We start from the raw sequence: 26,162 nt of genomic DNA on the forward strand, positions 1-26,162 counted from the left end.
CTGTTGAGATATTTACAGCACTCACACTGGGAGAGGTCCCTCGAAAATCAGACGCTTTTCCAAGGAGATAAGCTTTCAAAAGTATCCAAACACTGAATTCTAAAATGTGAAAAATGTGGTTTTTATTTTACGCTATCGCCATTCAGCTTCAAATTCCTTCCAGAGACACGTGATCGCTAGAGACAATCATTGCAGGAAGTAGTACAGCCCTTTCGTGAGGAAGTTACCTGCCTTGCCTACTTGTGGTGATAGCAGGTAGAAAGTAAAACCAAAATCGGGCGTATAAGAAATTGAAACTGTAGAGTTTTGTCACGGCAATAAACTCCTGCAATTTTGCGGTTCCCTGTCCTCCTGGATCACACATGTTAATCTTGAGGTACACGTGCTGACGCCCTCTGGGCATCTGAATTCGCTCTTTTAGTTATTTTTAATCACAATGAAGGAAATTCACTAAAGACAGTCAAGAGAGGGAGCAGAAAAAAACAAGCACAAACCTACATCCACATTCTCATTTGCTCTCTCAAAAGCAATTTGGTTATGTCTTTAATTTCTGCCTAACCGTTTAAAGGAGGGTCCTGTAACAGGTCACAATGCTGGCAAATCGGTTACAAAACCAAGCAAGCCATTTTGCTTCAAAAGCCTGCAATCCGTTTGCCCACGGCCACATCCATGTTGACAAGATAAACTCAGGTGAGGGAGACCTTCAGGGAAAGTTAAATCAAACTGGAACTGGGAAACTGTAAGATCGACTTGGATTATTTTGGGGACAAACCCAGCAAATCATTATAGAGTTTGTAAAACGGATTTTTAGTGGCTATTCTTGGTCTAAGAGTGTACCCTGCTAGTTGTAAGGCTGGCTTGTGCCAGTAAAGCCGCCTGATTGCAATGTGTGCTTATTGTTGGGTCGCGTGTCCCTCATTAAAGCCAAGCACAGAGAGGGCCTTTCATGTGGCTTTTTATTTCAGCTTGTTAAAAGGAGGGGGGTTGGGGGAAGATAAACCTTCAGCTGTATGATAATGAGGTCTTGCCACCTTTACACCGCGGCCTAGCTCATAAGGCTATAACCCTTTCTGCTGCAGATCACCTGTATAACAACCAGTTGGTCCAATCATTTGAAAAATGTTCTATCCATCGGTGATACACTTTTACACAAAGGTGTTTCAATACAACTCGAATTCCCAAATCCACTCTCTCTGAAAAGCTCGGAACCTCGCTTATTTTGATGCGAGGAAACCGATATATAGATGTGCGAATACGACCTAAACTGAGATGATCGTTTAACCTCATTCTTAGATTTCCATCAAGTCACTTGTTTTTAGAAGAGCTTTGGGACTCGGAACAGCAAACGTCGGGGAGCGGGGGGATAGAATTTTTGTGAAGAAATATCATTGCTACATTACAAATCTTCAGTGTAGGGGGGGGGGGGCAAATCGTCAATTTAGACGTCCCTAGCTGCAACCGAGAGTTGCTGAATTGCCTTGAATGGACAGAACTGCATTTGTAATTCCGGCATCCAGGTGGGTGCTGAAAAATTGCTCGCCTCAAAAACGGGCGTAAACTTCTGCTGCGTTTCGATTCGGCTACTGAAAATAAAGACACGCTGAAATTCGAATCTTGAATTAAGGCCGGAATGATTCAGCACAAACATCCCCGAGTAGAAGGACTAGCCCTGCAGGAGTGGAGCCGCTTTACATGCACCTGTAGCATCTAAGACTGTTGTTCTCTTCTCGTCCCCAGTCGAGCGTGGTCCAGCTGCTGCTTTCTCCTACAGCTTGAGCGAACTATAGACCGACTTTCTCCTTTTTTGTCCTTAACCCCTTGTGTACACTCTAATCCTCTAAGGACTCTCTGGCTATGGTATGGTGCAAGGATTACAGGAGGGTGTTTGATCAGGCACCTCAAAGCAAAGGGAGGACGTATTTGTGATGAGATATATACCAGGTATCTTACATAGGCACATAAGAGGGGCTGCAAGAAGGCAAGCCTTTGTCTCTCTGGATGAAATTACCTAGTAAACAACTCGGAAGGAGGAATGTGCCGGCGCCTGATGAACGCGGAATTCTGCAGCGATCTGACCAGCAGCGCTCCGCTTCGCCAGAAGCAGCTTCAACTGTCAAAATCAAATCTGATGCTAATAGCTTCGGTACTAAATAAAATGAGAGGCCAGATAACATCAGTGCTTGATAAATGGTAATGAGTGCCTAACCTAGGGGAACAGAAGGGCTGTGGGGCTCTTTAATTCACTATTGAAAGGCTAGCTGGGTACTGCAGGCTCTAGCAGATGTTAGTATGTGTGTGTTTTGATTTTTGACTTGTATTGGAGGTTTATTAGGCTAACCAGAGCCACCCCACGCATGGCCACTTGGCCCAGGCACCATCTGGCACAAGCAGGACGGCGTGTAGGAACAGGGCATCGCATTGGTGCTGAAGATCCACAGGCAGCATCTACCATATGGACTCGGTCTATTCTTCTGAGCTAATGTAGGTTAAAGCAAGACAAGCTGATCTCTTCTTTTCACAGCCCCGCCAAAGCTCCCTGAAATCCTCCCAACGTGCACCTTTGCAGATAGAATTTCACATTGAATCTGAATGCTTTAGGCATCAGCTTCCCTGCATTGATCAAAATATTGTGATGGGAGTGTACTTTCCAGTCCCCTGAAATGTAACTGGTCTGTCTTTACCTACTTAGCGCGCCACTGTTTTTAGTTTCAAACCTTTCCCTCATTTCTCTCCAACTGCCAGAAACGGGAATTGCTCAAATTTCCCGAGTGTCCCCACAAAATAAATATTTTCAGGAATCCTGTTTGGTACAAAACAGATGTAAAATCCTCCCTAAACGCCAGGGATTATTGTGATTGCAGCCATAAACGAGGTTGTAATAAAATAATACATGCGAAATATAATAGACCACCTGCTGCATGTTGACAAAAAAGTTTAGATAAAAAAGCTGCATTAATAGTATCGAGCAGCTGGGACTAAAAGTTTACAGAGTGCAGGTGAGAAGCAGAGTTTTATCTAATTGTTTGTCTTCTGCATACCTATTAACACGCATTCTTAAGTCATTCTAGAGTGCATTATACGGTATCTTTCATAGCACCCTTATAGGTTGGTCTCCGCTTTTTAGAAACTCTGATTTCAGAGGTTTATAACTTTGGTCGTTGAATGCCCTTTTTCATCTCAGGTGGATTATTCCTTCCCCACTTTCTCCCATCTATTGCTCAAGCCCTTAAAAAGCTCGAGACTAGGCAAATGGATAAGAAGGGATTTTGGATTTCTTTTCATCTCCCAAATGTATGTATTTATTTAAAAAACAAATCGAAGTTCCTATCCCTCCAAGATTTACACTCATGCTTGATTTTAAGCAGAAGTCCCACTGAAGTTAATTATGCTGTAAGTGTTTGTAGGCTCGAGGCCTTAATTAAAAAAAAAAAAAAGATTTTTGCAGACAGTGTTTTTATGTAAAGAAATTGGAGCCATTTAATATGGTGAGGGGAAAGCCCTTTGAAATGCCAGATATGTTTACTTTGCTAAATAGCTACAACTCATATATGAAACTACATTATGCACATTATTTTTACTAATTTTCATAATTGGCTTGTTATTTACACAATACATGGGTAGGTGTTTACGTAAGGATATAATGTTTTGTAAACTATTAAATCCCAGTGGAACCAATCGGATTAAATTTAGCGTTTAGATCCTTCTGTGACAGGCACTATATAAAAAACTTTCAAAGTACAACCGTTAATTATTTTTAAAGCTCGGCGGAGTAACCAGTCTTTAACGTCCTGCTCCAGCATCCAGCATGTTCAGCTATTCACCGTTTTAGAGCACTGTTCACTAATGTTATACTTTTAAAAGTTTAGTAGCTGCCATTTTATATCAGATGAAGTTCAAACTTGGGATATTAGTTGCCAGGCCAAATGCATTTACCCTACAAAACAATTATCGTTGTTCTTTTAATTAATCTAGTACTGGTGAAAGGTACCAGACTGCTCAAATTTTCTATTCACAGAACAAGTAATCATAGTAATGGGAGAGAAACTTAATGTAATTTTACCCAGGCTGCCCTTCTCATTCCCAAGGATCTTTGTGTTCAGTTTCCATCTCCTCCTTCTCTCTCTCTCTCTCTCTCTCTCTCTGGGGGAAATTCACCTCTGTTTTGAGGAAAGCCTAAGGCCTGTGCATCATTTAAGTCCAGGTTAAGCCCTGTGTTGAGGGTTTAAGTGGCATTTCAGTAGTACAGTGCTGACTCTGACAATGATGCCAACTGATTCGGTGTGTTATGTAATGTAGACTCTTTCAGCAACTCATTTCACATAGGTCAGTGAATAACCATTAAAAACAGCTTCTAGTCACTATTGGGCACTGGCTACTACTGGCCTCTTCATTGTGATTGCTCAGCAGAATTTACACCACTGCCCTAGATGTGAGAAATTATGTTTCTCAGTACCAGTATTCTGAATTACCCGATCAGTATTATTTGTTTTTGGCTATATACTTTATAATTATCTCGGGGTTTCAGGTGAATTTTTTAACCTCTGAGCCAAAATTGACAAAACAATAATTAATATGGGGCAAGGCCTTTTATTATTTTGAAAAACAAAACCCGACGAATTTGTGATATCACCAACGTGTACTGTTATAACCAGGTAGGGTTAGGGTAGCCATGATAAGAGCTTGTTTTGTCTTTGCTTTTCTAGGATGCATGGCCCATCAGAATTTGCTTCTGGCACGAGATGGAGAGACCATTTGAATTCCAAGTCTGCATTTTTCCTTTGCTAATTTTCAGAGAAACTGGTATAAGTATATTGAATAGTATGATTATCCAAGTTAGTTTCATGAGCATTGTCTCCTCTTCATCTACTGGACTAGATTGGGAGATCCTTCGGGAAAAAGAAGAGGAGAGGGACAGACAAGAGAGGGGAAGGAGCGGAAGAAAAGAGAGAGAGAGAGACTGAAAAAGAAGTGGAAAAATGACATAAAAGGTGGAAAGTAAGAGCAGTATTAGACTAGACATTGTTTACTAACCTTCATTCCCCCCAACTCTCACTGCAGATTATGTGGACCACCAAAATTCGTATTGTGCTGCCATAATCTTCTTTATTATATATCCCGGACTACCAAACTTTAGATTAATTACGTCATATCTCACGTGGGCTGCTTGAATCTCAGTGCGACTTTGAGTGTGTCAACTATATTGACCACTATTCCATACAGAAATAAACAACGTGCTGCTTAAACCTTGATACTCTATGGTACCACACATTTTAAGAAAAAAGGCACAACTGAATCCAGAGGTCCAACTGCTCCACTTCACTGTACGCTGGGGATGTAGGCTTTCCACATTTTTCACCATGTTTGAGCAGATTTAATGCTTATGAGAGTGCAGGACTCAAAGCACTGTCTTGATCCAGGAACCTGCCTAGTGGCAAGTGCTTTGCAAACGTCCTCACCTAGAACCACGTTCTGCCCTGTTGTACCGCCCATACCTACATCATTGAGCTCAATGGGATTGTATGGGGGAAAGGGAGTGGTTAACCCTAGCAGAATGTGGTTGGAAAATGCTTCCAGGGACACAGTCTGCCCTTGGTTACCCCTCTGCAACCTCATGGATTTTATTGAAGTTCCCTCTAGGAACATAGGAAGTGCCATACCAGATCAGTGGTCTATCTAGTTCAGTATCCAGTCTCTGACGAGAGCCAAACCCAGCTGCTGCAAAAGAAGGTGCACAGGTGTAACCGAAGGCAAAGTCTGGCATTGCATTACATATCTGATTTGCAACATTGATGCTCCGCCAGTCCTCCGAATCTCCTGAGAAAAAATTATACAAAAATTGTGTGTTTATTTCTGATGTGCTCAGTCTGGGACTAGTTTTAGACCAAACTCTTTTTCACTCGTACTAGGCTTCTGAACCCAGCTCTCCAAAGGTGAAAAGTGCTAACCCAAAGTACCAGACCCTACATAAATTAACACATCGTTAGTATTTTCAATCTCTTCCCAAAGAAAGTGGGGGTTATCCATGGAAAAAGTCAGAATCAGACTAATACATCCATTTCCTTGCCTAAATTGAATTACTTGCTATCTAAACTAGTACAACATTTTCTCTAAATAATGGATAAGTAGCACATGACGATCTCCTGCCAGAATTGTAAAATATTTCTATGTAACAGTTATGTTTAAAAATATTTTTTTTTTGGAAATTTAGAAATCTACTTAACATTTATTTCCTACAATAATTTATTTCTGTTTCACCTGGATAATTAGAGGCAGGTCCATTAGTGAGTAAGCAGTGAGGCAGACAGACTGTTAAGGTTATACAGGTAAATGATGTAAAAAGGTGCACAGAGTATACTTTTCTAATAACTTGTGTAAATACCATTTTTGTAGGTTTCTGCAACATCTGAAGGAATAAACTATTTCCAAGCAGCCTCTTTCAGCAGTGGTTAATCAAATTAGTCATAATGATCTAATACAGCACCCCCTCCCTATGAAGATTAGATTTTGTCATGTACCTTGAATGTTTTTATTGGTAACAGTCCCTCTTTCTCCTATGCCCCGATTCATTTTGTGGTTTGGCTCTCCTGATCTCTTTTTAAACCCTTAGTTAGAAAGTTGCCCATCTATTCAGTGCTCACACACCAAGTTCCATGTGCACAGATTCACTTTGTGAGCCGGATTCCCTAATGGCTTTTAAACCCCTTAGTTAGAAAGTTACACATCTATTCAGTGCTGACATACACCGAGGGACGGGGGGAAAAGTCCCACTTGCTTGTTTTGTTTCAGTCTAAATGTCCATAGCACAGAGCATGTCTCCGGGGAGAGCAGCTCCGAGGGGTGTTAATGTGGTCGATTTGGGGTACAAATGTTTGGAAATGTTTCCTGATTTGCACAGAAGGAGGGGAGATTTGCAAACTGTTGCTACCACATGGCTCCTCCATTCTGTCCATTCTCATTGTAATGAGGACGGCGCGTGCCTCATCTGCTCCAGGGGAGCTGCCACGAGCCAGCCAAGCACGCCACGTGCCAACTGGGACAACAAGGCCCAGCCCAGCCTGGCATGCAGACACCAGGCAGCAGCAGCAAGGGAAGGAGGCACAAAGGGCACCTGCAGACCCGGCAGCTGCAGGGAGCACAGCAAACCTTAGAAGAGGAGCCAGCTTTCCTTTAACACTTGCCACTTATCCCCTTTAAAGCCATCCCAGCTTGAGTTGCTGTGTTTTTTATTCCGATCTGTGTCTAACAGCAAGCAAGGCATGTAAATATCACACGGACGGAGGATGTGACCAGCCTCTGAATGGGAAGTTTAGACTGCATTTCACCGGCTGTCGCTTCCCCTACCTCGCACCTGCAGACGTGGGGCTCGATCCGCTTATCAGGACTCGAGCCCTGGTGCCTTCTACTCTAGCTGATAACGTGCTAGGTACAAATAGCGCACCCTCAAAGTGCCCGCTGGAAGAAAGCGATCCGTCTAGATATAAATCCGGCAAGACAATTCTAACAATTGAAACAGCTCTCTCGTGCCAAGGGGTATAGCTCGGGCTGGGTTTAGTTACAACACGTGGGTGTGTCAATTCACCTATTGTTATTCAGAGCTTAACCTATAAAATAAGAACATTTCTATTAAATGGTATAACGATTACCATTGAATCTTTGGCTCCAAATCGATGGCTTCTTTTCCATACAAATGCCTACTTATGCCTTTATGTTCTCCATCTGTTTGTAGCTAACACCTGCCATTCAATAAATCGATTTACAATTTAATGTAACAGCTTCCCGGAACATTTTTTCATGCCAGATGCCACAGCAGTTCCAAACCTTTACCCCTCCCCCCACCCCTACCTCAAACCACAGCCCCCACCATCAACTACCCAGCGGTGTTTACAGCTGAAAAGAGGGACTCTTAATCAAGAGAAATCCGTAGCCAGATACCGCAGGATATAAAGTCGGTGCCAAAAATGGGCTTTTTCATGGAAAGGCTAACACAACAGAGAGCTTCATCTCACGGTCCCTTTCCTTCAATCATATTCGCTCTCTGAACGCTGTGGGCTGTAAAGTGCCTTTCCCATGGCTGGACTAGTACAACTCATCACTGCGTGTGTGCACGAAACTCTGATGAGCACTGATGAGCTAAAGGAGAAGGAATCATCCGTCTAAGCAACTTTGATCTCTGGTTTTCGGGTTACGATCGCTGGGCAATTCGTGTGTTTTTAATAACGACCGATACTTTGCATGATTTAAGGAAACGGAATTAAGAAGTCCAGTGTACGTGCGTGTGTACACAGACACACGCGAAATCAGTGGAACTACCCGGGTGTGTGGAACTGCTGGCCAGTATGAGCAAGGGGCTCGCAATCTGTCCCTAAATAATGACTGGGTGACCCGTCGTTCTTGTTTTCCTTTGCCAATATCGCCACCAAAGCATAGATTCCCCCCCCCCCCCCCCCAACGCCAGGACATGCTGCCAAAGGTTGGCATGTTAGATACGCGATGTGCTCCCTGCATTTGTTAACCCTGCCCACAGGGGACTGGAGCCTTCTGAACCGCGAGCGGAGCTTTCCTTTGACATCCTCGGAGGCAGCTTGCGGCAGCAAGATTTATGGGTTGGTGCAGTTTGCTGGTAACGGGGAAGCAGCAATGCCCCGGGTGGTGCGGACCTCGCTCCCCGCAAAGCCCGGCGCTGGTGATCCTGTCTGGCGGAGAACCCAGCCACCCTCCCCCCGTGGCTGTTTCTGGGGGGCTGTCCCCCGCAGCTCAGAGGCTTTCTCTGACCTTTTCCCACTCCCAGATTCGGGATTATTAGGCGGCTCCTGAGTGCAGCCTTGCTCCAGCGGCTGCAACCACCGCCAGAGCCAATGCAGCGCAAGGAAGGCTCGCTGGGCAGCAGGATTAACCGAGCTGGGGGGTTCTGGACGCTGCCGTGAAGGGTGCCGCCGGCTGACATTATTAAGAGCAGAAGAAGCGGGCACTTGTTTGTTTACCCCCCAGAAAGCAGCTCTGTCCTACAGTCCGGTCTTATAGGCAGACCCGCTTAGCTTGGCATTGTCTGTGCAGGGCGTCCCATACCTGTGAAAATCAGACTGAATTATGCTGAAGGGATGATTAACAAAAGGATGTAGGATGTTCCCTCCAGTTTACTCAGGTGGAGATGAAAGACAAATCTACTTAATAGGTAAAGACAGCTCTATCTAGCTATGCTATCAAGCAAGTGAAACCAACACAAGTAGGGAGTACAGGGAGGGCGAGGGTGAGGGTGTGCTGGCTGGCCGATGAAGGGAGGTTGGTGGCTGGTTGTCAAGAGTTCCACTCACTTTAATGCTGCTGAGATGTCATTTAATTGTATTTAGTGTCAATTATTTCAGTTAGGATGCCCAGCACGCTGGAAAGGCATCTTTATTATTTTTAATCTAAAGAAATTTATACAAAGAAATAAATCCAAAAATCTTACCTGTCTATTTTCTCAGCTACACGTGTGGAATTCATCTTTCTATGATTCAGTATCGATGTGGGGTAAATTTTGCAAAAGCAGGACACGTAGGAGCCTGAGTTTATTGAAAGTCAGTGGGAAAGTCTATGGGAAAGTCATGTAGGTATGTTTGATTCCCTCCCCCCCACCTCCGACATACCACTATACCAACCCCACTGAAAATGTGAGATAGTTTGATTCCAGAGTCAAATTTAGGCTCAGGTTCCATCTCTAATAAAAGGAGGCTTCAAACCCTTCTCAAGAAAACCCCCAAAGTTAGCCATGCACAAATTTTGCACGAACACCACACATGCTGCCCAAATGGGACATGATCACGAGCAAGGTAGTGGACTAATTCACAAAGAACATTTTGGCCCATCACCGGAACAGCTGGAATATCATTGTCACCATCATACAGAACAAAGAACAAGCTGATGCCATTCTGAGCAGCCATAACTTTGGATACAAATGAGGGGAGCGAAATAGCACTAAACAAGCTTCAGTCAGTCAAATATAGCAGAGTATTGAAGGAGACAGTGCCGGGGACCCTCACATAATGAGGGTCCACAATATATCTCTGATATTGTCCACACTCATACGCTGGACTACAGGTTAGAAGATGTATTGGTGCCTGGCATGGTTTTGCAGGGATTTTGCTGTACTCTTTCATTCCCTGTGCCTTGTGGCTAGCCAAGCCATTAGAATCAGCAGCTGCTGGGCACCTGGGACTGATTTCCTGATGAAATTTGGAGGCCAAATTCACTGTTGGCAAAAGCAGGCACAGCTCAGTTGGAGTCAATAGTGTTGCATCTGCTTATGCCAGAGGAGAATTTGGACCAAGGTGGTTTTGTAACTTTCCATTTCCCTACATTGCCAAAAAGTGATAGTGCAGGGTTTTAAAATGTCATTGAATATTTGTGTGTGTCTGCACTTGTTACAATCTTTGCATTGGAAGTAGAACCACCAACAGCCAAAACTGAGAGAGAGAAGATAGATAATAAAACAGAAAATATCATAATGCCATTACATAAATCCATGCTATGCTTACACCTTGCATATTGCATGCAGTTCTGGTTGCTCTATTTCAAATAAGATATATTAAAAATGGACAAGGTACAGAGAAGGGCAAGAAAAATGACTAGCGGTATGGAACAGCTTCCGTATGAGGAGAGATTAAAAAGACTGGGACTGTTTAACTTAGAAAAGAGATGACTAAGGGGGGGTTATGATAGAGGTCCATAAAATCATGACTGGTGTGGAGAAAGTGAATGGGGAAGTGTTATTTATTCCTACACAACATGCAAATCAGGGGTCACCCAATGAAATTAACAGACAGTAGGTTTAAAACAAACAGAAGTATTTCTTCACACAATGCACAGTTGACCTGTGGAACTCATTGCCAGGAGATGTTGTGAAGGGCAAAACCATAACAGGATTCAAAACAGAATTAGATAAGGTCATGGAGGATAGGTGCATCAATGGGTATTAGCCAAGATGGTCCGGGATGCAACGCCATCCTCAAGGCATCCCTAAACCTCTGACTGCCAAAATATAGGACTAGATGACAGGGAGTGGATCACTTTAAGTGCCCTATTCTGTTCATTCCCTCTGAAGCATCTGGTACTGGCCATTGTCAGAAGACAGGATACTGAGCTAGATGGACTATTGGGCTGACCAAGTACAGCTGTTCTTATGATTTATAATAAGGAGCAGCCGTCTTAATAATCCATCAGAAACAATTGGCCAGATGGAGTCACTCAAGAGAGACGTGAACTAGGACTGCCAACAGTTCCATTATTTCTGGGGTTGTCCTTATTTTAAGAAGGTGATCCCACAGCCTGAAAACATTGCTTGTGGATGTTCTTTGGTATCTTCTGGGGCCCATGAGACAACCTTGGTGGAGATTTTGCGTCATGACATGATGACATTTTCACATGACAATGTTTTCCTTTTTATTTTAGAATCAGCCCTGTAAGAGGAAACTAAATATCTAATGCATTGCTCAGGAAAATGAAATAAATAAAACAATGAAACCTGATGCACAATGACTGAACTAGCCTCTGTGGGTCTTTACAAAGCCCGCCCCTCCTCCTATGGTTGGGATGATCAATGCAGCAGTGCATCCAATGCCCCGCTTCCTCCCCTCCCCTCCCTCGGCCCATCTTTGCCTCTGCTTTTTGCCCATGTGTTTGTGCTGCTGTGCAGGAACCTAGTGCAGAGCAGCCTTTGTGCACTCTATTGGATCTGCTCTATAAGGGCCCTACTCAAGTCACAGAGGAAGGGCTGGATTTGCCCTTTGTGCACATTGTTTTTTTAGCAAAAAGAAAAGGAGGACTTGTGGCACCTTAGAGACTAACCAATTTATTTGAGCATAAGCTTTCGTGAGCTACAGCTCACTTCATCGGATGCATACTGTGGAAAGTGTAGCAGATCTTTTTATATACACAAAGCATGAAAAAATGTCGACTATATAGCAATGCTAGAAGCATTAGGCCGGTGAGAACTGTGTTCTAAGAGATGGGAGTCTTCTATCTCCACACAGACAAGGTACAGCATGAGCTGTAGCAGTATAAGCTGTGCCTAGTCAGTGTGCCTGATCTCTCAGCAGGGACCACATCTAGGTACGAAAGGGCTGCTCAGTGTCCACTAGTCCAGTCAACTCTTAGCCTCACTGGTGAGACTGTTACCCCAGGGGCCAGTTTAGTGTCAACAGTACTGATGAATTTTGTGCTGTGGACACCTGTGGCATGAGATGATCAAACTCACTTCACACAGACCACTGAATACCCAGCAGATGGTAGCAATTTTCAGGCACTACCAACTTGGGTTGGATTCATACTAGAGCTGGAGGTATAAGATTCTACATTTCATTACCAGGCCTCTGACCCATCCAGTCTCCCAGGTATGTTCTTTAAACAAGATATTGCAAGTTTTGTCAAATAATTTGATAGACTAAAGAAAGCAGGTAGTGGCTCAGTAAGTGAATGTACAGTAATAACTGCACCCAGCAGTGACAAAAGATGCAAAACCCTAGCATATCAAAAAGCATCGTGTGTTGAATTTGTTGGTACAACAAAGTATTTCCAGCTCTGACTGAGCCTACCGGGGCCACAAGCCCATGGACTGGAAGAGTCCGCTAAACTTACACAGCAATTTCTCGAACTATGTGACCACAGGATCACCAAGTCAGACTTTTCTTTCCTTTCACATTGACCTGTGCTGACAGTGCACACACAGAATGTGGGGATCTGGAATTCTGTTGTCAACTAGCATCCTGGTAACTATGACATTGTTTATACTAAGCACTGGTAAACTGTGTGACCATCCAGATCCATCCTCCTTATGTCACCAGGCCAACTGCAGAAGACAGGAAATTGGAGGCCCCAGAGGCTCAACTGAGATCAGGGACCCATTCTGTTAGGTCATGTACATACCCATAGTAAGAGAAGAGAACCTCTTTCCCAAGGAGAAAGGTGAAGTGATTTGCCCAAGGTCATGCAATGGTAGAACTAGGAATAGAAGTCAGGTCTCTCAAACCCAATCGCCTAGTCCAGTGCCTTGGTTAATTCTTGGTTGACTCTACTGGAGACAGACTCAAAGGTCACTCACTTGCAGTGTAAACAAAAGTCTTGATATAAAATTAGTAAAAAACCACTGAAATTAGCAAGAAAAACAGCCTCACGGATCATGTCTCACGGCCTCACTTTACCTCCACTGTAGATCTCCTTCACTCTCTCTATGGCTTCACCAGAATATCTGAACTGAAGTAACTGGTCAAGCCTAGAGATGGGTTCTAGAGCTTGAATACCTGAAAGAATTTGGCCATTATACAGGATGGGGCCATTTGCAAAATTCACATTTTAGGTTCATATTTCAAATACCCCCCGACTTTGTGGGTGTTGAGACCTTGATAGTGTTACTATCTCTAGTAAAATCTGAAACTTTGTTGAAAATCTAGAGGAAATCACCTTTCGAATTATATATGGCACAACCTCTGACTCCTAATAGCTTGTAAAGAGTACCCATCACCCCATTTATAAGTTTAGAATGTCCACTAATGGATATGGTGGTGGATCATTCGGCTTCTGAAATATTTTTGGGTTTTATTAATTTATTAGGAGATCTCATAGTGTACCATTGAATAATCAGTTTAAGGACAGAAGGCAGATTTCCTGGCATTCAGTTTTACATGAATGTTTTGCTGGTCAGATGCCAAGATACTGAACACTTTAGACATCCACTGGCTTTATTGTCTAAGATCCAGAAAACTCTTCAGCTTTCAGTGCCCAAAATTCACACAAAGGTGGTAGAAAGTCTTTGGGGTGTCTCACCAAGCTGGGACGCATGATCTCATGCAGGTACAAAACTGGAAAATGAGTGCCACTTAATGATGAACTGTATGACAAAGTCACTCTGCGTACAATTCTGTACAAATGCTTATTATAATGCTGGCTTATTTTGCTGCAAAAGAGGTTGGCCACATTTTCAGCTGTCCTCTGCTGTTGAATGCTGCTTCCAGCCTTTTGCTAGAAACAATCATGGTTAATGATATTTTTGCTGATTTTTCGAATCAACAAATATAATGAGAATTAGGGCCTATTTCCAGTTTTACAGTATTTCTGGCTGCATCATTTACCACCACAGCTACCACCTTACAGCGTAGTAACAGTGGGGATGCTGCAACAGTCTTGGTGCTGTTAGCTGTGTGTTAACCATTGTGTTATCTGACCTTTCTCAGAGCAGACCTCCATTACATGGAGGTTAAAACACCACTGGTGGTGTTTGATTGGTTGATCATGAACCAATCAACACTGGTTGATGGTGCCCTGCATACACTAGCACTCCCACAGTTGCTGTCATCAGTGAAGCTGGACTGGGAATAGCACTGATGGAAAATTTTAGAAGACAGAACCTTACTACAGATAAGGCTGTAGTGCACTACTTGCTTGCTTTCCTGTTGGGTTATTCCTGATGTGAGCGGACAGAGTCGATTGGCGCACATATGGTAAAGCTTCCAGGAGCCCTATAACCCACCAAACACTTTTTGCAGTGGGTGTGTTTTAAAAGTTGTTTGTGGTTTTAGAGATATTACTGTTGTTAGTGGATAAGAATAGGGAATCCATCTCCCTCAGGTACTTATATAGCTCCCATTATCACAGCATCTGACAGCTTCACAGACTTTATTATATTTATCCTCACAATACCCTGATGAGGTAAGGAATTGCTATTATCCCCATTTTACAGGTGGGAAACTGAGGCACAGAGCCTCTAAGTGACTTGGAAGTCTGTGGCATTGCAGGAACTAGAATTCCAATCTTTAACCTGAAAAGAAAAGGAGTACTTGTGGCACCTTAGAGACTAACCAGTGCCACAAGTCCTCCTTTTCTTTTTGCGAATACAGACTAACACGGCTGTTACTCTGAAACCAATCTTTAACCTAGTGCTCTAGCCTCCGGATCAGGCTTCTTCTATATCTACAGAGGTATTCTAGGCAATATCGCTGAAACCTTTGCTATCCGTCCGTTGGCTTTGTCCTGCTGATGTGTCATGCTGAAGGGACTCAGCTGGATGGCATAGCTCAAGTCAGTCAGTGTCAGGAGGCCATGGGTTAAGCCCAGATGCAGGGACTTCCCCGTGGCAGGATGTATTTTGTCCGTTGACTCATTTCAGCAGCTAGGGCACTGGCAGGATGAGACAGGCACAGAGAATAGAGACAATGGGGCTGAGAAGAAAAGAAGAGAAAAAACTGTTTTATTATTTGTACTGCAGTAATGCCAGGAGGCCCCAAGTGAGATCATACATTGGGCTAGGCACTGTACAGTCATCTACAACTGACGGTCTCTGCCCCAAATAACTTACTGTCTAAAACCTGGGGGAGAGAGGGTGGTGGGAATGGAGGAAGAGGAGGAAAGACAAGAATGTACTGAGGTGGAGAAAAAAGGAGGTGAGAGACAATGAGGGAGATAGTAAAGGCGGGAGGGATTGCTCAGTGGTTTGAGCATTGGCTTGCTAAACCTAGGGTTGTGAGTTCAATCCCTGAGGGGCCACTTAGGGATCTGGGGCAAAAATTGGGGATTGGTCCTGCTTTGAGCATGGGGGTTAGACTAGATGACCTCCTGAGGTCCCTTTCAACCCTGATATTCTATGAGAAGATGAGTGCAGAGAGAGAGACAGGCAGAAAGCAGGAGAGGAGAGGCTGAGACAGAAGGGAATAAAAAGATGTGGACAGGAGCCATTTGGCCAGAAACAGTACCACTTGTCAATGACAAACAGGAGGTGCTGTCAGCTGATTTTGGCATCTGGAAGTGACAAGGGCAAGAGGAAAGGACTGAGTCACCCTAACTAAGGAACACTGAAACCAATATACAAAGAGCAAGGAGATAGGGATTGAGGAGAAAGGGTGACCAATGCTCCCAGATTAGAAAGGCTTCCAAAGTGTCCTTGATGCCCAAAACTCAGTGACTTATATTCACAAATAAGGATCTCAAGCAAATTCCTGTGTTATGCAGGAGGTCAGACTTGATCATAATTTTTTTTTTAGGCCTTAAACATCTTAAAAACAAACAATAAAAAAACCCAGTCAACGCCCAGACCCCCGTGTATGCCCTATGAAATTAATTTCTTCTTTGGTGTGCATGTTTCTCTCCACTTTATTCTAAACTATTTAATAAATGAGCTTTAACACAGAGACATACAATATCTTGTGAAACCTAAATGGGATCTTGTCTGCTCTCTCTCTAGTGTAATGACTTGAAACCCAAACTTTTGCCTCTTCATTTGTACATCAATGTATACCAGTTCTCAACACAAGTCTTTAGCTCTGGCTATAAACAGCTCTTGTGCACAGCTATCTGACATATGAATAATTGAAAGTCACATTTTTTTAATTGATTTTTTTCCCCATTAATCTTTAAAATTAACTCTGTTTGAGCAATGCTTCAAAGTCTGTTAGCAAAGACAATTACAAGGACTTCACACATGGAACCATACACAAATTAATTATAGCCCTGCTACAAAACACCATCAAAACAGGACACTTAAGGAGAAGGACATTTTTTAGCAAAAAAGAGCTGTTGCTGAAAATACTACATTTGAGTTTTGGGGCATATATAGATTAAATACCAAACATTGTCATTTCAGTTTAAAAATGAAAAAATGTTATTGATGCTCAGGGACTGTTGCTATTTTGAAAGGCATGGTTGGGAATCAGCTGCAGTATCTGCTAAAAACCCATGATCACATGCCACAGCTGATCTTACTCACAGCAGTTTTGCTCTGGTCCATTGGCTTCTGTGGAAATGCAACTTATTTATATGAGTGTAACTGAGAGCAGGTCAAGGCTTCCATGCTTTATAACTGGTCCCAACTGTGTGCCTAAGTAGCTTCCAAAACTCTCCTTTGCCAACACGCAAACTCAGAAAAGCTGTATCTTGTGTCACGAGTCCCCTAAACTTCAGCCAGCAGGAAGCGCTTTAGTATTGTGTTAAAAAAATCCACCCCCACGAGGTGAGTAGCTACCAGTGCTGGGAGTGCGGCTCCCAGTGCTGGTGCACTGTCTACACCTCTGAGTGAGAAAGTTTCAGCGCTGTAAAGTGGCAGTGTAGACAAGGCCTAAGTATTGCTCTCCGCCAGGCACTAGGAAAGCAAAGATCCTGCGCCATCTGGGTTTGATGGAAAAGAGGCAGAGCTGTGTGTGCCAGGTGCATCTTGATAGAACTACAGCCCAAATTGTTTTATGATTTTCCTCAACATGACATACAGGAGGGGCAATCAAAATCAGCCTGGCAGAACATGCATGAGAACTGTCTCTGGACAGATAAGCAATTGATCAAAATCACATTCTCTGATCTCTTGGGGCCAAATCCTGTTTCCATTGAGATCAAAAGGAGTTTTGCTATTGAGTTCAATGGGAACAAGCTTTGACATTTGGAGAGGAAAGAACAAAACCATTCACGCAAGAGTTATGTTGCTTATACCACAGGTATCAAAGGCTGCTGACTCATGTGAGAAAGTCATCAGATATCTGATCTTTGTCCGCTGCAAGGGAGAAATCAGCAATCAATGAGGCTAGAACAGTCTCTGTACCATATCCAACTCATAAGTCCGTCTGCAAAGGATCAAGGAAATATGAAGGCTCCAGATTACCTTAAAGTCCTCAGTCCCTTGGTTCGAATGCTCCCATCAGTATATGTTCATAGTCCAGAGGCTTGAGCAGGAATCAAAAACAGTGTTTAAACACCTTCCATAGTTTGTTAGCATATGAATTGTGCTATTAAACTCATATACAGAATGAATGCCCTACCTAGCCGAGTTCTGCTCCTTTAAGGAGCAGAGTGCAGCTCCACCCCTCCTCCAGAGGGGATGGCTAGCCTCCCCAAGTCTTTCCGGTACCCCATACCCGGTAAAAATCTCTTGCGTTCTGGAGCGTACAACCCTACTTGCATTCCTGCTGGCAAAGAGACCATCTCTGTGGAGATGAGTTAACAACCGTTCATTTGTGCCAGTTCCTCATAGGAAAGCAGCTCACAAATCATGGAAGATATTAATTTTAAAGTTCTGAGAGAAGTGAACTCTTTACTACCTTGAAATGCTGTGTGTGTGTGTGTGTGTGTGTATTACCCAACTCGGACATTGATCCCCCTTCCTCTCAATTTATGAGTCTTATTCCAAAAAATCAGAAAGTTATGTTGATCAGTCAGGAATTGGCAAAAGCTAATAGAAATTTGATCATTTGTTAGCATGCTGTCTGCCTGCAATTCCTATCACTGGATTGCTATTTGTTATTAATACCAAAACCTATATACCAACCTCCATCACCATGTATACATCTTCAGTAATACTACTTAGCTCTTTTACAGCACTCGTTATCTGAGGAGCTCAAAGTTCTTCACAAAGGTTGGCAATATGATGGCAAGGAAGAAGGGGGTGACTTGTCTCTAATGTCACAAACCCACCATTCAGCCGAAAGCTGCAGGAGAGGCAAAAGAGAGAGAGTAGCAATACTCATACTTGTCTGGTATGGGCTACCATGTATTTACTTTCCTAAAAGACACAGAAATGTAGGTCTGGAAGGGACCTCAAGAGGTCATCTAGTCCAGTCCCCTGCACTGAGGCAGAACCAAATATATCTAGACTATCCCTGAAAAGTGTTTGTCCAACCTATTAAAAACCTCCAATGATAGGATTCCACAACCTCCCCTGGAAGCCTGTTCCAGGCCTGAACTATCCTTTGTGGCAAGGCACTTCTTTCACCTTGTTGGCCTCACCATTCCTCCCTCTGGGCAGGGGCGCTGGAACAATTTTTATAGTGGGGGTGCTGAGAGCCATCGAACCAAACTCTAAAGCCTGTATATAATGGAAACCACTTCAAGCCAGGGGATGCTGCCCCTTGTTCCAGAATCTATACCTCTGGGAATGGGGGAACCTAGAAGGAGTGAGTCTGACTCCAGAGGGGTCTTCCCCCCCGGTTTATTTTTTAATATTTACAAAGTGGAACACAGGGTAGGCCCAATTAGTACTCTTCAGCCAAATAAAAAAACCAAACGCCTAGCACAAAAAGGGAATACATTTCCCTGCCCCACTCTCCAGGGTGTTACCTTATTAGGGTGGGTTCTGTATGCTAGTCCTTCCCCAAACAAGCCGTTAGCTGGGTTGCTTCCCCTCTAGAGAGGAGGGCAGCCGGGCAGCCAGAAGACACCTTTTCTTCCTGCTACCCCTAACCCTGCTGCAGCTGGTCTCTCATTTCTCCTGCCTATCACTCATATAGCAGAAAGGGGAGAGGGTTAAAGGTCACAGGAAGCCCTTAATTGGACTCAGGTGTCTTTAGTCAACCATCCGATCATAGGGAAAAGGGCCTTTACCATTCTAGGGTTGAGATACCTTCCTTCCTCCACTCTCGTATAACTGCCAGGTCTGACTTTGTCACACTTTATAGTTAGGAAAATTTTCCTAATATCTACCCTAAATCTCCCTTGCTGCAGATTGAGTCCATTACCTCTTGTAAAATAAAATCTGCCTTTGACAGAGGCAGATTGGAACACTATGCTGGCTTTTTTTAACTTCAGATCTCTGCCCTGGGTTGGCACAGTGCCTGGAGTGCTGCTCAGATTCAATGACTGTAACACAGCCTCAGACACGCCCTAGCTCAACCAGAAGGTATGAGCTTGATGCAGGAATCACTGAGTGAAATTCTCTGGCCTGTGTTGTATAGGAGGTCAGTCTAGATTATCATAATGGTACCTTCTGGCCTGGGAATCTATGAATCTATAATCTATCCAGGGTTTTTTTGTTTAGCCTTGCGGCCATTTTCATCCCTGCCTGAACCCTGAAGAACTTTTCTCTACCACTTTCCTTGCCTGTACCTTCCTTGCCAAAATTGCAGTCACCATCTTCCCATCTGACACACTGGATGAGATTCCCTTTGGAATTTATCAAGGCCTTTCCTTAACATGTCAGATGTGTTGCCATTGGATGGCTCTTCCAGGGCTTGACTCAAAGCTCACTGACATCAGTGGGAAGGCCCCCATTTGCTTCAGCTGACTTTGGCTCAAGCCCACGGAGAAGTACTATGGTCCTACAATGCATAATAATGGTTGAAGGGTTGGGAGACATTTCTGAAGAATGCTGCAGTATTTTGTTAGGGGATGCAATTCCACCTCATTGGGGTTGGATTGCTGCTGCTAACTCAGTGATGGGCAACCTGCGGCCCACAGGTCACAGGTTGCCCACCGCTGCTTTAACACATTCCATGTTTCTTCTTGGAATGGGGAGCAAGTGGCATGTCTCAAATAGCAAGTCAGAATTTTTGATAGAAATGTGAAAAAAAACAATGGACCTTGGGCCTCCCAGGTTCTACCTAACCCTTATATAGCCCTTTTCACCTATAGATCTCAAAGCACTTTGTAAAGGAGGTCTGTATTATTAACCCCATTTTATAGAGGATGAAACTGAGGCATGGGAAGTTGGAGGTGCTTGTCAAAAGTCCATCAGCAAATCAGTGGCAGGGCTGGGACTAGATCCCAGCTCTCCTGGGACCCTGTCCAGTGCTTTATCCACAGGCTGTGGCTGTGGGTTCCTGGAGCTTCTGCACCCCATTTGCCCTCAAAAGAGTTTTTATTCATCTACCTGCCAGAATTTTTTTTAAATTTACATATTTTTCTTTATAGCTGTACAGTCAAATATCACCTACGCAGTTCAGGAGAATTATGGTCAATTTCATGTCTGACAGGCTATCTATCTATATATCTAAACTTCTGCTGTCATGCACAGGATTTAAAAATACCTGTCCTGACATTAACCTAGTTACACACCCAATGGAAAGAAGCAAGTTGGCCCACGTCCCATTTGTAATCACATTCTGCCATCACCTCCCTCCCCGCTGCCCCAAATGAGCAGAACTTGCAGGAGGTTTTTCAGAGGAACGCATTGAAATGCAGGATGGGAGATGTATACATATGAGAAATGTCACTAGCCCAAAGGTGTTGGTGGGTGTCATGTCTTATCTTCCACACCTTTTTTTTACTGCTCCTTTATATCTAGCCTGTTTTCATCCTCTCTCTGTGTTTCTCTCATTGCAAAACTATCCTTATGTTTGAGAAGCCAGAAGAACAGCATCCCTTTCCTGGTCTGTGTCCTCATCCCTCTCCCCAGCCTCCTTCTATCTTGTTCTTTTGTCCTTTCTATCCTCTTTCTCTGTTTGTTTGATTCTTACCTCTTGCTTTACCTCCCCCTGTTTTCCTTTGGGGTTCTCTATCCCCCGGTCCTTTCCATGATGTTTCTTCTCCTTTCCCCCTCTTTCTCTGATGTTCCCACTCCATGCTGTCCTCTCTCCCATTCTCTTTCTTTGCCCTCCTCTTCCCTCACTTTGTTTGCTATTTTCTTTTGCTGCTCTCCCCAGCTCCCTTTCCTTCTACCACAATGATTCAGAGAGGTGCCTCGCTGAACAGGCCTTTTTAAAAACAGACACCCTGCAAAAAAAAAAAAAAAAAAGTCCCGGCTCTGGAGAACTCATCTAATAGAAATGTCAGATCCTAGTGTGAGGCAAATTCCCATGTAGAGGAGAGACCATTGTTTTAGAGCAGTGGCATTTTCTAGGCAGGAAGTGAAATAAATATTGCACATGAGGACAAATTATATGGTCGTTTCCCAAAATCTATGTTACCTTAAGGTTAAGGTTGCTCCGGTACTTTTTCTACAAATTCAATCAGTAAATAAATCAAGGACCGTACCAGTGTAGTGTGTATTACCACCCAGAACGAGCTTCATCTCCCACCCAAACATCATAACATCCACAGGCAATCACAGATTCTTCACCCCCTCTACAGACTTCCTTTTGCTTCCAACCCACAGCTACCCACAATGCACCCCTTCAGTTCCTCTCAATCACACTCAAATCCACAAGCTTAACTACAGTCTCAGAGAGAGGAGGTTACCTTTGACGAATGCACTTTCACTGTGAGAGTATAGCATGTTCTTACCTATGAGCAAGTCAATGTCATAGTGAAGCTTGTGGTATTTGTGTATTGGGGGTGGTTGGATGTGGGAAGAGATAGTGATTTTGTTGTGAAGGTGAATCAACTGTGAAACAGTACCTGGGTGCTGTAGCCTGCTTCTTGGGCTGGCTGGTGTATAAGGAGCTGGTGACCCATCAGACTGTGGAAGAGGAGAACTTGCCGCAGTACTTCTATGGTTTCAGAGCAAAGGATTCCTTTCCCAGAGGAGAGCCACAGGAGGTCTGTCTTGTGGGGAGGCAGCAATGTAGCATTGCTGCACTGCCTTTGCCTTCTCCTGTGCTCACCCTGACACCCACTGCCATAGTCACTCCCCCCCTCATGGCAGCAACATCCTATGTCTCCTTCAAACTCCTGTGTCCTGCCCCTTCCTCCTAGATCACCACCACTCACTCCCACTTCCACACAGACTTTGGCTCACTCTCTTTGTTCCCCTCCATACTTTGGTTTGCTCCCCCAAGCTCCAATATAGCCTGACTCTTCTCACTTCTTAGGGGACCAGTATGTAAGTGCCTAGATCTATGGTGTGGTGGGTGTCACTTCTCATGTCCATCAGCCTCTGGCAACTTCTAGTAATAATAACATTAAAACTTTTCTAGTTTAAGTTTAACTACTTAGCTTATGAGATAGAGATTGTAAAGATGAGTTAGGGTGTGACCTTCGAAGCCTGTGTGACATTGATGTTTTAAATTAGAGGTGTTAACCTGAGACAGATTACAACTAAAATTGTTTGTCAGAAGATGGGCTATCTGCAAGTACTACCCCCCATCCGCATCTATTCAACGGTGTTTAGTAGTGAATGAAAACGTAGGCAGGATAAGGATCCCAAAAAGATAACATTTATTACAGCAACAGGTGATATAATAAGGCAAAGACCCCAACTAAACTAGTAAACAATAGTAAATAATGACTTGGTTGTTAACAGGTATTATATGGTTATGAAACCCAGAGTCCCAAAACCCTCATTATAATTGCTAGGGAAACTGAGGAAATGAGTACGGGTAATTACAGTACTACCTCTCGGGCACAGGGGAGACGCAGATGTCGACAGGGAGGAGGAGTAGGAACACAGGATCGGGAACAGGAACACCGGATACACAGATGATCACTGAGGTAAGTAAGTAAGTGGCCTTCCTTCCTTAAGATCTTCTTTCTTCTATTTTTGATCATGACGTCCTGCATGTGGTATGCAGACTGTTCACTGTATGATATTAAGACAGGTGCATGCACGTAAGTCCTTAAAGGGAACTGGATGGATCCCAAGAGTTCACCCAAATCCTGGTCTGCTCTGGGGCTGATAGCAGCAGGCTGTATGTGTGCGAGACTGACTGTCATGTTCTTTAAGAGTACACAGAAAATTCAGTTGTTTTTTGAAGAGTTGCTGTACCAAATCTGGAGACTAAATGAAGTCTTTAAACTATAAAAGTAAGGAATCTGAGGCTCTGTTCTTACAATTTCTTGTGTGCAGTGGAATTGCTGTGTCTTCACAGAGCCGCACTGTCATCAGAGGTTCCGCACTGGTGGTACATTCTGCCCGTGTGCCCGAAGTTGTAGGATCAGAGTCTTAGGGTATTGTCTACACTACAAGCACTGCAGTGGCATGGCTGTGGCTCCGCAGCTACATCGGTTTAACCAGACTGCCATCGGTTTAGCCACAGCAACAGAAGGGGTTTTTCATCATTGTAGTAATTCCATCCCCTCAAGAGGTAGTAGCTAGGTTGATGGAAGAATTCTTCCATTGACCTAGTGGTGTCTACAGTGGAGGTTAGGTTGACCTAACTACATTGCACAGGGTGCAAAATTTTTCACAGCCCTGAGTGACCGTTGCTAAGTCAACCTACCTTTTAGGTATAGACCAGGCCAAGCGTAGAAAGAGCTGAACCATTTTTAACACCCATTATGGAAAGCACACTAGACATCTTGTTCCAGGAGAGTTCTAGCATGCTCTCTGTAATGAGTGCTGAAAACAGTCTGGCTTTGTTTACACTAATGTCCAAACAATTTTCAACCTGGCCCACCAAAGATCATTTTCCTACTGTAGTGACACAGTGTCATGTTCTGCCATGAGAACAACCATATCAGCCTGAGCGGACTTTATTTTAGATTAAAACAATGACAAGAACAAAAGGAAAGGTTCCATGAGGGAGCACATATCTGAGGCTCCTCTGTAGAGTAGAGCAACTCTGAGAACAAAATAACTGCTTTCTGCACAAAGGCAGAGTTCCAGAGATTTAAAGGTACAGTGCACAGAGGAAAAAGCAGAACAGTTTCAAGCTATATGTGCCACAGACTGGATCTAGAGGTGCCATTCTCTTGGGGAAATGCTGAACTTCCAGCTACATAATCACCCCGTGAGATGATCTCAGTTAATGGTCCCATTTCACTTTTTGAAAAGAGCAGTTAACATCCCGGGTGACTTGACTAACGTTTCCTCTTCAAGTTTTTAAAATTAGGCACATGCTTACATACCTTACTGAGCCGGGACATGGGAGGATTCAGTTGTGTCACCTCAAGGTTATTCATTGAACACATTTCCTCTGGAGCTGTTTGCAAATGTGGGCATTGCTAGATTAGTCTTCATAAAAGATAGAAACGTTGGCAGCAGAAAGGCATTTCAAATAAAGGGAAGCAAAGGGTGTGAATTAAACGATATACACTTCAGCCATTTCATTATGGAGTGAAAGGAGAGTGTAAGGGTATTTCCTGGGGGAAGAATGTCACTTTTAGAGGTGTGCTGCCTTTACACAAAGCGGAGATAAAATTCCCTAAAAGTTGAGCATTTCCAGCTCTAACAAGTCCATTACTGACAGAAGGGTTATAGCTCACGGACCCTTTGGTATCTCAACTGAGTTTACACATAGGCTGTGAGTTCATTTGCCATAGAGAACAAAGTCACAGTGAAAAGGATCAAGGAAGTTTTTCCGGATCATGTTATTGTTTCACATGCATCTGAGTAATTTCTGCAAAGGAGCAATCATGAACTTATATAGCTTATTTATCACACAGCCCAGAGAATGAGCTGGTCATTGTCAGGGGTGGTTTCATTTCATAAATCTGTTTACTGGATTTTTCACATGAGAAATGACTTTCTATATCACAGCTCCACTCTCCCTCACATCATGTTTACAGCCCCTTTGCAGCTTTCAGCTGGGTCTGATGGTCTATGAAGACTCCATATTGCTCTTGAGCTATTGCCCTCAGGCCAGTCCACATGTGGTGTCATCAGGCTGCAGAGGGAGCTCCTTGTCCAGAAGCATATATCAGCCTGGTGCAGGCTCTTTCACAAGAGGCATGGGGTGACAAACGGGGAAGTAGAAGGAATCCCCAAGGCTTCTGTGACAAAGTGGTATTTACCCCCTTGTTATGTTCTATGTGAATCTTACTGTTTTGCATGAATACTGTGTGTGCCTCAGTTTCCCTGGGTATTGCACCAAAGCCTATGTGGTGGGAATAAGGGTGTGTGACTTTTGCCAAGGCCCTCGGGGGCAGGAGAGGCTGCCCAGTTGCCTGCACATAAGCAATAGGTGGTACCCTTTGTAACCTGAGAGCCAGGAGAAAGATGTGACCAGGTAACATTTTGCCTGGGAAGCAAGGCGAAAGACTGGAGGAGGGGCTATGGGCATGTCGGAGGCCAGGCAGCTGGCTTCAGTCAGTCTCCTGTTTGGGACTCGAATGGCAAAAGTGGGTCTGACCCTAGCCTTTTTGGCAGTCCTCTAAAACAATTTTTTCACTGTGCCTCCTCTTCACCCAAACACAAATGATTCTTGCCCATCATTATCACAGCACTAGGGATGGGACTGGCCTAAGGATCTGGGGCAAGGATAGAGAACTGATTATTTGGGATACTTTCAAAGGTAACTGACACACTTTACATAAAAAGTATGCATGTGTGTGCAACGTTCATGTCCTCCTCAGCCTCCCGCACAGCTGGGGCCCAGCCGATGCTCCTAGTGATGGAATGAGAACAGTTTATAGTTCATCTTATATTTTCAAGCCTGCTTTTCCCAAGAAAAGTATGCCAGTGTTCTTTGCATTTCTAGTTCCCTTGACTCTGGCAGTGGGCTGAAGGAGCTGTGCCTGCTGGTTTCAAGGGGCCCAAAAGATGGCCCTGTGCCAACTGGAATGAAATTTTGTGAGAAAAAGTCTGCCTTGTGAGATCTTTAGTACTTTGGACATTCATTCGCGTG

At 43.8% G+C, this 26,162-nt stretch overlaps 1 long non-coding RNA gene across 1 annotated transcript in view; it reads left to right on the forward strand.

The window, feature by feature from the left end:
- Window positions 1-23,119, forward strand: part of LOC142072542 (uncharacterized) — a 95,415-nt gene extending 72,296 nt beyond the window's left edge. The window contains exon 3 of the long non-coding RNA XR_012668969.1: window positions 23,006-23,119. This is a non-coding gene — a long non-coding RNA (uncharacterized LOC142072542). The remainder of the gene's footprint in view (window positions 1-23,005) is intronic.
- Window positions 23,120-26,162: the final 3,043 nt, after the last annotated feature.

This window comes from Caretta caretta, chromosome 6 (assembly GCF_965140235.1).
Source record: "Caretta caretta isolate rCarCar2 chromosome 6, rCarCar1.hap1, whole genome shotgun sequence".
In the NCBI taxonomy this organism is placed as follows: domain Eukaryota; kingdom Metazoa; phylum Chordata; order Testudines; family Cheloniidae; genus Caretta; species Caretta caretta.